The following is a 13,563-nucleotide window of genomic DNA, read 5'->3' as shown; positions in this document are numbered from 1 at the left end:
TCTTTGATATACCCTTCATTTTACATTCACGGTCTAGCTTCTGTCATCTTGAAAATACTCAGAATTTTATTTAGTATTAAGATGAATTATTCAATAGTAAGCTAATTCTAATTTTTCATTTTGAAATTATATCAAAGGTTCATCTAATGAAAATAATCTGTTATTTAACTATAAAAAAAAGAGAAAGGTGCTGCTAAGAGTTGAAGTTAGGATCTCCTGTTTTCCATAAAGACACTTTAACCAGCTAGGCCACAGAACCTGCATGTCAAACTTTACTGGATCTGATAACAGAATGGAGTGCAATAGAAATCTTGTTTTTCAATTTTCTTTTCTAAGTTGATACAACTCTGTTGTCAAACACTATAGGTTAGAAGACCAAATTTATTTTAGAATACTTCCTTAATGAGTGACTTACCCTACCTATAGAATATAAAATTATGTGTTGTGAGTAAAATGCATTAGTTAAATTGAACTTTCAATTTGTTTGTCGTCTCTTTCCTTTTCTTTAACATTCTCTTTTCCCCTATTCTTTTATGGTATTGCTTTGAAATTCTGCAAAACACAAAGTGTTTATTTCATTTGGAGATCAAGCATTCTAAAGTCAAAAGAACACTACTCTTGTTTTTAAACTATATTTAATGTGTACTTGAAGAAATTGAGTTTTAAAAGTTTGAACTAATTCTAAAGTGTTGCTGAAATTTGAAAACAGGACTTCCTATTTATGAGAGAGAAGCTTTGACCACTAAACAACAGCACCTACTTATCTTACAAACTATGAATAGCTGACTTTGTGGAGATGACTTGTCCTCAGTGCCTTCAGTGCAGTCTTGTTTATCTGTGGTGAAATGTTGAACAGAAAAGCATTCCCCACCACTTAAGAAGAATACCTACATTTTAGTTAAAAAGTACTTAGAAAAGTGGATTACATTTTTGTGTGGTTTACACATAATAATTGTAGAGGAATACATCAATTGCCTTCAACTCTAGGGTTTTAGTTCATATATACCTTCCTATTTGATTTACTCTTCCTTTTACATTCAAAGTATTGCTTCTGTTACCATGAAAATTCTCTGAATTTTGTTTAATATTAAGATGAACTGTCTATTAGTAAGATGACTCAGATTTTTCATTTTTAAATTGTGTAAGTGAACATGTCAGGAAACTGATCTGTAATTTAACAATTAAAATATGAAGGTGCTGCTGAGATTTGAACTCAGGATCTCCTGTTTACTAGACAGGTGCTTTAACCAGCTAAGCCACAGCACCTGCATGACAAAGTTCTATGAAATAGTTAGCTGAATGGAGTGAAATAGAAATCAGTTTTGTTTTTTTAGTTTTCTTTTCTAAGTTCACACAACTCTGTTCTTAAACACTGTAGGTGAGAACACCAAATTTATTTAAAAATACTTCCATAAGAGGTGGCTTACCGTTCTTCTAGAATATTGAATTATGTCTTGTGAGTGAAATGCATTAGTTAAATTCAACTCTAAATTGAATTTTCATCTCTTTCCTGGTCGTTGTAATTCTCATTTCCCTTATTCATGCATTGTATTGCTTTGAAATTCTGCAAATACCAAGTGCTTATTTCATTATGAGATGAAGCATTCTAAAGTGAATAGGAGTCTACTCTTGTTTTTAAACTGTATTTAACATTTTCTTGAAGAAATTAAATTCTATAAGTTTGGAGCAAATTTGAGGTACTGCTGAGATTTGAAATCAGGATTTCTTGTTTACGAGACAGGCGCTTTAACCACTAAGCCACAGCACCTCTTTGCCCTACGGCAATTGAATAATTCACTTAGTTGCTATTATTGGTTCTCAATGCCTTCTGTGCAGTCTTCTTTATCTGTGTTATTACGTTAGACATAAAAGAATTCCCCATCACTTAAGAAGAATACCTAAGTCTTTGTTAAAAAGTACTCATAAAAGTAGATTACATTTTTGAGTGTTTCACAAATTATTATTGTAGAGGATTGCATCACTTTTCCTCTTCAACTCCATGGTTTTATTTCCTATTTATATTCCTCTTTGATATACCCTTCATTTTACATTCACAGTCTAGCTTCTGTCATCTTGAAAATACTCTGAATTGTATTTAGTATTAAGATGAATTGTTCAATAGTAAGCTAATTCTAATTTTTCATTTTGAAATTATATCAAAGGTTCATCTAATGAAAATAATCTGTTATTTAACTATGAAAAGAAAAAAGGTGCTGCTAAGAGTTGAAGTTAGGATCTCCTGTTTTCCATAAAGACACTTTAACCACCTAGGCCACAGAACCTGCATGACAAACTTTACTGGATCTGATAACAGAATGGAGTGCAATAGAAATCTCGTTTTTCAATTTTCTTTTCTAAGTTGATACAACTCTGTTGTCAAACACTATAGGTGAGAAGACCTCATTTATTTTAAAATACTTCCTTAATGAGTGACTTACCCTACCTATAGAATATTGAATTATGTGTTGTGAGTAAAATGCATTAGTTAAATTGAACTTTCAATTTGTTTGTCGTCTCTTTCCTTTTCTTTAACATTCTCTTTTCCCCTATTCATTTATGGTATTGCTTTGAAATTCTGCAAAACACAAAGTGTTTATTTCATTTGGTGATCAAGCATTCTAAAGTCAACAGAACACTACTCTTGTTTTTAAACTATATTTAATGTTTACTTGAAGAAATTGAGTTTTAAAAGTTTGAACTAATTCTAAAGTGTTGCTGAAATTTGAAAACAGGACTTCCTATTTATGAGAGAGAAGCTTTGACCACTAAACAACAGCACCTACTTATCTTACAAAATATGAATAGCTGACTTTGTGGAGATGACTTGTCCTCACTGCCTTCAGTGCAGTCTTGTTTATCTGTGGTGAAATGTTGAACAGAAAAGCATTCCCCACCACTTAAGAAGAATACCTACATTTTAGTTCAAAAGTGCTTGGAAAAGTGGATTAAATTTTTGAGTGGTTTACACATAATAATTGTAGAAGAATACATCAATTGCCTTCAACTCTAGGGTTTTAGTTCATATATACCTTCCTATTTGATTTACTCTTCCTTTTACATTCAAAGTATTGCTTCTGTTACCATGAAAATTCTCTGAATTTTGTTTAATATTAAGATGAACTGTCTATTAGTAAGATGACTCAGATTTTTCATTTTTAAATTGTGTTAGAGAACATGTCAGGAAACTGATCTGTAATTTAACAATTAAAATATGAAGGTGCTGCTGAGATTTGAACTCAGGATCTCCTGTTTACTAGACAGGCGCTTTAACCAGCTAAGCCACAGCACCTGTGTGACAAAGTTTATTGAAATAGTTAGCTGAATGGAGTGAAATAGAAATCAGTTTTGTTTTTTTAATTTTCTTATCTAAGTTCACACAACTCGGTTCTGGAACACTGTAGGTGAGAACACCAAATTTATTTAAAAATACTTCCATAAGAGGTGGCTTACCGTTCTTCTAATATATTGAATTATGTCTTGTGAGTGAAATGCATTAGTTAAATTCAAGTCTAAATTGAATTTTCATCTCTTTCCTGGTCGTTGTGATTCTCATTTCCCTTATTCATGCATGGTATTGCTTTGAAATTCTGCAAAATACCAAGTGCTTATTTCATTATGAGATGAAGCATTCTAAAGTGAATAGGAGTCTACTCTTGTTTTTAAACTGTATTTAACATTTTCTTGAAGAAATTAAATTCTATAAGTTTGGACCAAATTTGAGGTACTGCTGAGATTTGAACTCAGGATTTCTTGTTTACAAGACAGGCGCTTTAACCACTAAGCCACAGCACCTCTTTGTCCTAAGGCGATTGAATAATTCACTTAGTTGCATTATTGGTTCTCAATGCCTTCTGTGGAGTCTTCTTTTTCTGTGTTATTACTTTAGACATAAAATAATTCCCCATCACTTAAGAAGAATACCTAAGTCTTTGTTAAAATGTACTCATAAAAGTAGATTACATTTTTGAGTGTTTCACAAATTATTATTGTAGAGGATTGCATCACTTTTCCTCTTCAACTCCATGGTTTGATTTCCTATTTATCTTCCTCTTTGATATACCCTTCATTTTACATTCACAGTCTAGCTTCTGTCATCTTGAAAATACTCTGAATTTTATTTAGTATCAAGATGAATTGTTCAATAGTAAGCTGATTCAAATTTTTCATTTTTAAATTATATCAAAGGTTCATCTAATGAAAATAATCTGTTATTTAACTATGAAAAGAGAAAGGTGCTGCTAAGAGTTGAAGTTATGATCTCCTGTTTTCCATAAAGACACTTTAACCACCTAGGCCACAGAACCTGCATCACAAACTTTACTGGATCTGATAACAGAATGGAGTGCAATAGAAATCTCGTTTTTCAATTTTCTTTTCTAAGTTGATACAACTCTGTTGTCAAACACTATGGGTGAGAAGACCAAATTTATTTTAGAATACTTCCTTAATGAGTGACTTATCCTAGCTATAGAATATAAAATTATGTGTTGTGAGTAAAATGCATTAGTTAAATTGAACTTTCAATTTGTTTGTTGTCTCTTTCCTTTTCTTTAACATTCTCTTTTCCCCTATTCTTTTATGATATTGGTTTGAAATTCTGCAAAACACAAAGTGTTTATTTCATTTGGAGATCAAGCATTCTAAAGTCAACAGAACACTACTCTTGTTTTTAAACTATATTTAATGTTTACTTGAAGAAATTGAGTTTTAAAAGTTTGAACTAATTCTAAAGTGTTGCTGAAATTTGAAAACAGGACTTCCTATTTATGAGAGAGAAGCTTTGACCACTAAACAACAGCACCTACTTATCTTACAAACTATGAATAGCTGACTTTGTGGAGATGACTTGTCCTCACTGCCTTCAGTGCAGACTTGTTTATCTGTGGTGAAATGTTGAACAGAAAAGCATTCCCCACCACTTAAGAAGAATACCTACATTTTAGTTAAAAAGTACTTAGAAAAGTGGATTACATTTTTGTGTGGTTTACACATAATAATTGTAGAGGAATACATCATTTGCCTTCAACTCTAGGGTTTTAGTTCATATATACCTTCCTATTTGATTTACTCTTCCTTTTACATTCAAAGTATTGCTTCTGTTACCATGAAAATTCTCTGAATTTTGTTTAATATTAAGATGAACTGTCTATTAGTAAGATGACTCAGATTTTTCATTTTTAAATTGTGTTAGAGAACATGTCAGGAAACTGATCTGTAATTTAACAATTAAAATATGAAGGTGCTGCTGAGATTTGAACTCTGGATCTCCTGTTTACTAGACAGGCGCTTTAACCAGCTAAGCCACAGCACCTGTGTGACAAAGTTTATTGAAATAGTTAGCTGAATGGAGTGAAATAGAAATCAGTTTTGTTTTTTTAATTTTCTTATCTAAGTTCACACAACTCGGTTCTGGAACACTGTAGGTGAGAACACCAAATTTATTTAAAAATACTTCCATAAGAGGTGGCTTACCGTTCTTCTAATATATTGAATTATGTCTTGTGAGTGAAATGCATTAGTTAAATTCAAGTCTAAATTGAATTTTCATCTCTTTCCTGGTCGTTGTGATTCTCATTTCCCTTATTCATGCATGGTATTGCTTTGAAATTCTGCAAAATACCAAGTGCTTATTTCATTATGAGATGAAGCATTCTAAAGTGAATAGGAGTCTACTCTTGTTTTTAAACTGTATTTAACATTTTCTTGAAGAAATTAAATTCTATAAGTTTGGACCAAATTTGAGGTACTGCTGAGATTTGAACTCAGGATTTCTTGTTTACAAGACAGGCGCTTTAACCACTAAGCCACAGCACCTCTTTGTCCTAAGGCGATTGAATAATTCACTTAGTTGCATTATTGGTTCTCAATGCCTTCTGTGGAGTCTTCTTTTTCTGTGTTATTACTTTAGACATAAAATAATTCCCCATCACTTAAGAAGAATACCTAAGTCTTTGTTAAAATGTACTCATAAAAGTAGATTACATTTTTGAGTGTTTCACAAATTATTATTGTAGAGGATTGCATCACTTTTCCTCTTCAACTCCATGGTTTGATTTCCTATTTATCTTCCTCTTTGATATACCCTTCATTTTACATTCACAGTCTAGCTTCTGTCATCTTGAAAATACTCTGAATTTTATTTAGTATCAAGATGAATTGTTCAATAGTAAGCTGATTCAAATTTTTCATTTTTAAATTATATCAAAGGTTCATCTAATGAAAATAATCTGTTATTTAACTATGAAAAGAGAAAGGTGCTGCTAAGAGTTGAAGTTATGATCTCCTGTTTTCCATAAAGACACTTTAACCACCTAGGCCACAGAACCTGCATCACAAACTTTACTGGATCTGATAACAGAATGGAGTGCAATAGAAATCTCGTTTTTCAATTTTCTTTTCTAAGTTGATACAACTCTGTTGTCAAACACTATGGGTGAGAAGACCAAATTTATTTTAGAATACTTCCTTAATGAGTGACTTATCCTAGCTATAGAATATAAAATTATGTGTTGTGAGTAAAATGCATTAGTTAAATTGAACTTTCAATTTGTTTGTTGTCTCTTTCCTTTTCTTTAACATTCTCTTTTCCCCTATTCTTTTATGATATTGGTTTGAAATTCTGCAAAACACAAAGTGTTTATTTCATTTGGAGATCAAGCATTCTAAAGTCAACAGAACACTACTCTTGTTTTTAAACTATATTTAATGTTTACTTGAAGAAATTGAGTTTTAAAAGTTTGAACTAATTCTAAAGTGTTGCTGAAATTTGAAAACAGGACTTCCTATTTATGAGAGAGAAGCTTTGACCACTAAACAACAGCACCTACTTATCTTACAAACTATGAATAGCTGACTTTGTGGAGATGACTTGTCCTCACTGCCTTCAGTGCAGACTTGTTTATCTGTGGTGAAATGTTGAACAGAAAAGCATTCCCCACCACTTAAGAAGAATACCTACATTTTAGTTAAAAAGTACTTAGAAAAGTGGATTACATTTTTGTGTGGTTTACACATAATAATTGTAGAGGAATACATCATTTGCCTTCAACTCTAGGGTTTTAGTTCATATATACCTTCCTATTTGATTTACTCTTCCTTTTACATTCAAAGTATTGCTTCTGTTACCATGAAAATTCTCTGAATTTTGTTTAATATTAAGATGAACTGTCTATTAGTAAGATGACTCAGATTTTTCATTTTTAAATTGTGTAAGTGAACATGTCAGGAAACTGATCTGTAATTTAACAATTAAAATATGAAGGTGCTGCTGAGATTTGAACTCAGGACCTCCTGTTTACTAGACAGGCGCTTTAACCAGCTAAGCCACAGCACCTGCATGACAAAGTTCTATGAAATAGTTAGCTGAATGGAGTGAAATAGAAATCAGTTTTGTTTTTTTAATTTTCTTTTCTAAGTTTACACAACTCGGTTCTGAAACACTGTAGGTGAGAACACCAAATTTATTTAAAAATACTTCCATAAGAGGTGGCTTACCGTTCTTCTAATATATTGAATTATGTCTTGTGAGTGAAATGCATTAGTTAAATTCAACTCTAAATTGAATTTTCATCTCTTTCCTGGTCATTGTAATTCTCATTTCCCTTATTCATGCATGGTATTGCTTTGAAATTCTGAAAAATACCAAGTGCTTATTTCATTATGAGATGAAGCATTCTAAAGTGAATAGGAGTCTACTCTTGTTTTTAAACTGTATTTAACATTTTCTTGAAGAAATTAAATTCTATAAGTTTGGAGCAAATTTGAGGTACTGCTGAGATTTGAACTCAGGATTTCCTGTTTAAGAGACAGGGACTTTAACCACTAAGCCACAGCACCTCTTTGACCTACAGCCATTAAATAATTCACTTAGTTGCCATTATTGGTTCTCAATGCCTTCTGTGCAGTCTTCTTTATCTGTGTTATTACGTTAGACATAAAAGAATTCCCCATCACTTAAGAAGAATACCTAAGTCTTTGTTAAAAAGTACTCATAAAAGTAGATTACATTTTTGAGTGTTTCACAAATTATTATTGTAGAGGATTGCATCACTTTTCCTCTTCCAATCCATGGTTTTATTTCCTATTTATCTTCCTCTTTGATATACCCTTCATTTTACATTCACAGTCTAGCTTCTGTCATCTTGAAAATACTCAGAATTTTATTTAGTATTAAGATGAATTATTCAATAGTAAGCTAATTATAATTTTTCATTTTGAAATTATATCAAAGGTTCATCTAATGAAAATAATCTGTTATTTAACTATAAAAAAAAAGAGAAAGGTGCTGCTAAGAGTTGAAGTTAGGATCTCCTGTTTTCCATAAAGACACTTTAACCAGCTAGGCCACAGAACCTGCATGTCAAACTTTACTGGATCTGATAACAGAATGGAGTGCAATAGAAATCTTGTTTTTCAATTTTCTTTTCTAAGTTGATACAACTCTGTTGTCAAACACTATAGGTTAGAAGACCAAATTTATTTTAGAATACTTCCTTAATGAGTGACTTACCCTACCTATAGAATATAAAATTATGTGTTGTGAGTAAAATGCATTAGTTAAATTGAACTTTCAATTTGTTTGTCGTCTCTTTCCTTTTCTTTAACATTCTCTTTTCCCCTATTCTTTTATGGTATTGCTTTGAAATTCTGCAAAACACAAAGTGTTTATTTCATTTGGAGATCAAGCATTCTAAAGTCAAAAGAACACTACTCTTGTTTTTAAACTATATTTAATGTGTACTTGAAGAAATTGAGTTTTAAAAGTTTGAACTAATTCTAAAGTGTTGCTGAAATTTGAAAACAGGACTTCCTATTTATGAGAGAGAAGCTTTGACCACTAAACAACAGCACCTACTTATCTTACAAACTATGAATAGCTGACTTTGTGGAGATGACTTGTCCTCACTGCCTTCAGTGCAGTCTTGTTTATCTGTGGTGAAATGTTGAACAGAAAAGCATTCCCCACCACTTAAGAAGAATACCTACATTTTAGTTAAAAAGTACTTAGAAAAGTGGATTACATTTTTGTGTGGTTTACACATAATAATTGTAGAGGAATACATCAATTGCCTTCAACTCTAGGGTTTTAGTTCATATATACCTTCCTATTTGATTTACTCTTCCTTTTACAAAGTATTGCTTCTGTTACCATGAAAATTCTCTGAATTTTGTTTAATATTAAGATGAACTGTCTATTAGTAAGATGACTCAGATTTTTCATTTTTAAATTGAGTTAGAGAACATGTCAGGAAACTGATCTGTAATTTAACAATTAAAATATGAAGGTGCTGCTGAGATTTGAACTCAGGATCTCCTGTTTACTAGACAGGGGCTTTAACCAGCTAAGCCACAGCACCTGTGTGACAAAGTTTATTGAAATAGTTAGCTGAATGGAGTGAAATAGAAATCAGTTTTGTTTTTTTAATTTTCTTTTCTAAGTTCACACAACTCGGTTCTGGAACACTGTAGGTGAGAACACCAAATTTATTTAAAAATACTTCCATAAGAGGTGGCTTACCGTTCTTCTAATATATTGAATTATGTCTTGTGAGTGAAATGCATTAGTTAAATTCAACTCTAAATTGAATTTTCATCTCTTTCCTGGTCGTTGTGATTCTCATTTCCCTTATTCATGCATGGTATTGCTTTGAAATTCTGCAAAATACCAAGTGCTTATTTCATTATGAGATGAAGCATTCTAAAGTGAATAGGAGTCTACTCTTGTTTTTAAACTGTATTTAACATTTTCTTGAAGAAATTAAATTCTATAAGTTTGGACCAAATTTGAGGTACTGCTGAGATTTGAACTCAGGATTTCTTGTTTACAAGACAGGCGCTTTAACCACTAAGCCACAGCACCTCTTTGTCCTAAGGCGATTGAATAATTCACTTAGTTGCATTATTGGTTCTCAATGCCTTCTGTGGAGTCTTCTTTTTCTGTGTTATTACTTTAGACATAAAATAATTCCCCATCACTTAAGAAGAATACCTAAGTCTTTGTTAAAATGTACTCATAAAAGTAGATTACATTTTTGAGTGTTTCACAAATTATTATTGTAGAGGATTGCATCACTTTTCCTCTTCAACTCCATGGTTTGATTTCCTATTTATCTTCCTCTTTGATATACCCTTCATTTTACATTCACAGTCTAGCTTCTGTCATCTTGAAAATACTCTGAATTTTATTTAGTATCAAGATGAATTGTTCAATAGTAAGCTGATTCAAATTTTTCATTTTTAAATTATATCAAAGGTTCATCTAATGAAAATAATGTGTTATTTAACTATGAAAAGAGAAAGGTGCTGCTAAGAGTTGAAGTTATGATCTCCTGTTTTCCATAAAGACACTTTAACCACCTAGGCCATAGAACCTGCATCACAAACTTTACTGGATCTGATAACAGAATGGAGTGCAATAGAAATCTCGTTTTTCAATTTTCTTTTCTAAGTTGATGCAACTCTGTTGTCAAACACTATGGGTGAGAAGACCACATTTATTTTAGAATACTTCCTTAATGAGTGACTTACCCTAGCTATAGAATATAAAATTATGTGTTGTGAGTAAAATGCATTAGTTAAATTGAACTTTCAATTTGTTTGTTGTCTCTTTCCTTTTCTTTAACATTCTCTTTTCCCCTATTCTTTTATGATATTGGTTTGAAATTCTGCAAAACACAAAGTGTTTATTTCATTTGGAGATCAAGCATTCTAAAGTCAACAGAACACTACTCTTGTTTTTAAACTATATTTAATGTTTACTTGAAGAAATTGAGTTTTAAAAGTTTGAACTAATTCTAAAGTGTTGCTGAAATTTGAAAACAGGACTTCCTATTTATGAGAGAGAAGCTTTGACCACTAAACAACAGCACCTACTTATCTTACAAACTATGAATAGCTGACTTTGTGGAGATGACTTGTCCTCACTGCCTTCAGTGCAGTCTTGTTTATCTGTGGTGAAATGTTGAACAGAAAAGCATTCCCCACCACTTAAGAAGAATACCTACATTTTAGTTAAAAAGTACTTAGAAAAGTGGATTACATTTTTGTGTGGTTTACACATAATAATTTTAGAGGAATACATCAATTGCCTTCAACTCTAGGGTTTTAGTTCATATATACCTTCCTATTTGATTTACTCTTCCTTTTACATTCAAAGTATTACTTCTGTTACCATGAAAATTCTCTGAATTTTGTTTAATATTAAGATGAACTGTCTATTAGTAAGATGACTCAGATTTTTCATTTTTAAATTGTGTAAGAGAACATGTCAGGAAACTGATCTGTAATTTAACAATTAAAGTATGAAGGTGCTGCTGAGATTTGAACTCAGGATCTCCTATTTACTAGACAGGCGCTTTAACCAGCTAAGCCACAGCACCTGCATGACAAAGTTCTATGAAATAGTTAGCTGAATGGAGTGAAATAGAAATCAGTTTTGTTTTTTTAATTTTCTTTTCTAAGTTCACACAACTCGGTTCTGAAACACTGTAGGTGAGAACACCAAATTTATTTAAAAATACTTCCATAAGAGGTGGCTTACCGTTCTTCTAATATATTGAATTATGTCTTGTGAGTGAAATGCATTAGTTAAATTCAACTCTAAATTGAATTTTCATCTCTTTCCTGGTCGTTGTAATTCTCATTTCCCTTATTCATGCATGGTATTGCTTTGAAATTCTGAAAAATACCAAGTGCTTATTTCATTATGAGATGAAGCATTCTAAAGTGAATAGGAGTCTACTCTTGTTTTTAAACTGTATTTAACATTTTCTTGAAGAAATTAAATAAGTTTGGAGCAAATTTGAGGTACTGCTGAGATTTGAACTCAGGATTTCCTGTTTAAGAGACAGGGACTTTAACCACTAAGCCACAGCACCTCTTTGACCTACAGCAATTAAATAATTCACTTAGTTGCCATTATTGGTTCTCAATGCCTTCTGTGCAGTCTTCTTTATCTGTGTTATTACGTTAGACATAAAAGAATTCCCCATCACTTAAGAAGAATACCTAAGTCTTTGTTAAAAAGTACTCATAAAAGTAGATTACATTTTTGAGTGTTTCACAAATTATTATTGTAGAGGATTGCATCACTTTTCCTCTTCAACTCCATGGTTTTATTTCCTATTTATCTTCCTCTTTGATATACCCTTCATTTTACATTCACAGTCTAGCTTCTGTCATCTTGAAAATACTCAGAATTTTATTTAGTATTAAGATGAATTATTCAATAGTAAGCTAATTCTAATTTTTCATTTTGAAATTATATCAAAGGTTCATCTAATGAAAATAATCTGTTATTTAACTATAAAAAAAAGAGAAAGGTGCTGCTAAGAGTTGAAGTTAGGATCTCCTGTTTTCCATAAAGACACTTTAACCAGCTAGGCCACAGAACCTGCATGTCAAACTTTACTGGATCTGATAACAGAATGGAGTGCAATAGAAATCTTGTTTTTCAATTTTCTTTTCTAAGTTGATACAACTCTGTTGTCAAACACTATAGGTTAGAAGACCAAATTTATTTTAGAATACTTCCTTAATGAGTGACTTACCCTACCTATAGAATATAAAATTATGTGTTGTGAGTAAAATGCATTAGTTAAATTGAACTTTCAATTTGTTTGTCGTCTCTTTCCTTTTCTTTAACATTCTCTTTTCCCCTATTCTTTTATGGTATTGCTTTGAAATTCTGCAAAACACAAAGTGTTTATTTCATTTGGAGATCAAGCATTCTAAAGTCAAAAGAACACTACTCTTGTTTTTAAACTATATTTAATGTGTACTTGAAGAATTGAGTTTTAAAAGTTTGAACTAATTCTAAAGTGTTGTTGAAATTTGAAAACAGGACTTCCTATTTATGAGAGAGAAGCTTTGACCACTAAACAACAGCACCTACTTATCTTACAAACTATGAATAGCTGACTTTGTGGAGATGACTTGTCCTCACTGCCTTCAGTGCAGTCTTGTTTATCTGTGGTGAAATGTTGAACAGAAAAGCATTCCCCACCACTTAAGAAGAATACCTACATTTTAGTTAAAAAGTACTTAGAAAAGTGGATTACATTTTTGTGTGGTTTACACATAATAATTGTAGAGGAATACATCAATTGCCTTCAACTCTAGGGTTTTAGTTCATATATACCTTCCTATTTGATTTACTCTTCCTTTTACATTCAAAGTATTGCTTCTGTTACCATGAAAATTCTCTGAATTTTGTTTAATATTAAGATGAACTGTCTATTAGTAAGATGACTCAGATTTTTCATTTTTAAATTGTGTAAGAGAACATGTCAGGAAACTGATCTGTAATTTAACAATTAAAGTATGAAGGTGCTGCTGAGATTTGAACTCTGGATCTCCTATTTCCTCGACAGGCGCTTTAACCAGCTAAGCCACAGAACCTGCATGACAAAGTTCTATGAAATAGTTAGCTGAATGGAGTGAAATAGAAATCAGTTTTGTTTTTTTAATTTTCTTTTCTAAGTTCACACAACTCGGTTCTGAAACACTGTAGGTGAGAACACCAAATTTATTTTAAAATACTTCCATAAGAGGTGGCTTACCGTT

General features: G+C 31.6%; 9 non-coding genes across 9 annotated transcripts; all 9 read right to left on the bottom strand.

The window, feature by feature from the left end:
* Window positions 1-1,192: 1,192 nt before the first annotated feature.
* TRNAT-AGU (transfer RNA threonine (anticodon AGU)) lies at window positions 1,193-1,266 on the bottom strand. Its single transcript has one exon. It is a non-coding gene; the product is annotated as a tRNA-Thr (tRNA).
* A 1,949-nt stretch (window positions 1,267-3,215) lies between these two features.
* On the bottom strand, window positions 3,216-3,289 carry TRNAT-AGU (transfer RNA threonine (anticodon AGU)). The gene has a single exon. It is a non-coding gene; the product is annotated as a tRNA-Thr (tRNA).
* A 430-nt stretch (window positions 3,290-3,719) lies between these two features.
* Window positions 3,720-3,792, bottom strand: TRNAT-UGU (transfer RNA threonine (anticodon UGU)). The gene has a single exon. It is a non-coding gene; the product is annotated as a tRNA-Thr (tRNA).
* Window positions 3,793-5,237: 1,445 nt separating this feature from the next.
* Window positions 5,238-5,311, bottom strand: TRNAT-AGU (transfer RNA threonine (anticodon AGU)). The gene has a single exon. It is a non-coding gene; the product is annotated as a tRNA-Thr (tRNA).
* Window positions 5,312-5,741: 430 nt separating this feature from the next.
* Window positions 5,742-5,814, bottom strand: TRNAT-UGU (transfer RNA threonine (anticodon UGU)). Its single transcript has one exon. It is a non-coding gene; the product is annotated as a tRNA-Thr (tRNA).
* A 1,445-nt stretch (window positions 5,815-7,259) lies between these two features.
* Window positions 7,260-7,333, bottom strand: TRNAT-AGU (transfer RNA threonine (anticodon AGU)). Its single transcript has one exon. It is a non-coding gene; the product is annotated as a tRNA-Thr (tRNA).
* Window positions 7,334-9,282: 1,949 nt separating this feature from the next.
* TRNAT-AGU (transfer RNA threonine (anticodon AGU)) lies at window positions 9,283-9,356 on the bottom strand. Its single transcript has one exon. It is a non-coding gene; the product is annotated as a tRNA-Thr (tRNA).
* A 430-nt stretch (window positions 9,357-9,786) lies between these two features.
* On the bottom strand, window positions 9,787-9,859 carry TRNAT-UGU (transfer RNA threonine (anticodon UGU)). The gene has a single exon. It is a non-coding gene; the product is annotated as a tRNA-Thr (tRNA).
* A 1,445-nt stretch (window positions 9,860-11,304) lies between these two features.
* On the bottom strand, window positions 11,305-11,378 carry TRNAT-AGU (transfer RNA threonine (anticodon AGU)). The gene has a single exon. It is a non-coding gene; the product is annotated as a tRNA-Thr (tRNA).
* Between the last annotated feature and the right edge of the window lie 2,185 nt (window positions 11,379-13,563).

Source organism: Pleurodeles waltl, chromosome 12, assembly GCF_031143425.1.
Source record: "Pleurodeles waltl isolate 20211129_DDA chromosome 12, aPleWal1.hap1.20221129, whole genome shotgun sequence".
Lineage (NCBI taxonomy): Eukaryota > Metazoa > Chordata > Amphibia > Caudata > Salamandridae > Pleurodeles > Pleurodeles waltl.
This window is presented reverse-complemented; position numbering and strand designations above follow the sequence as displayed.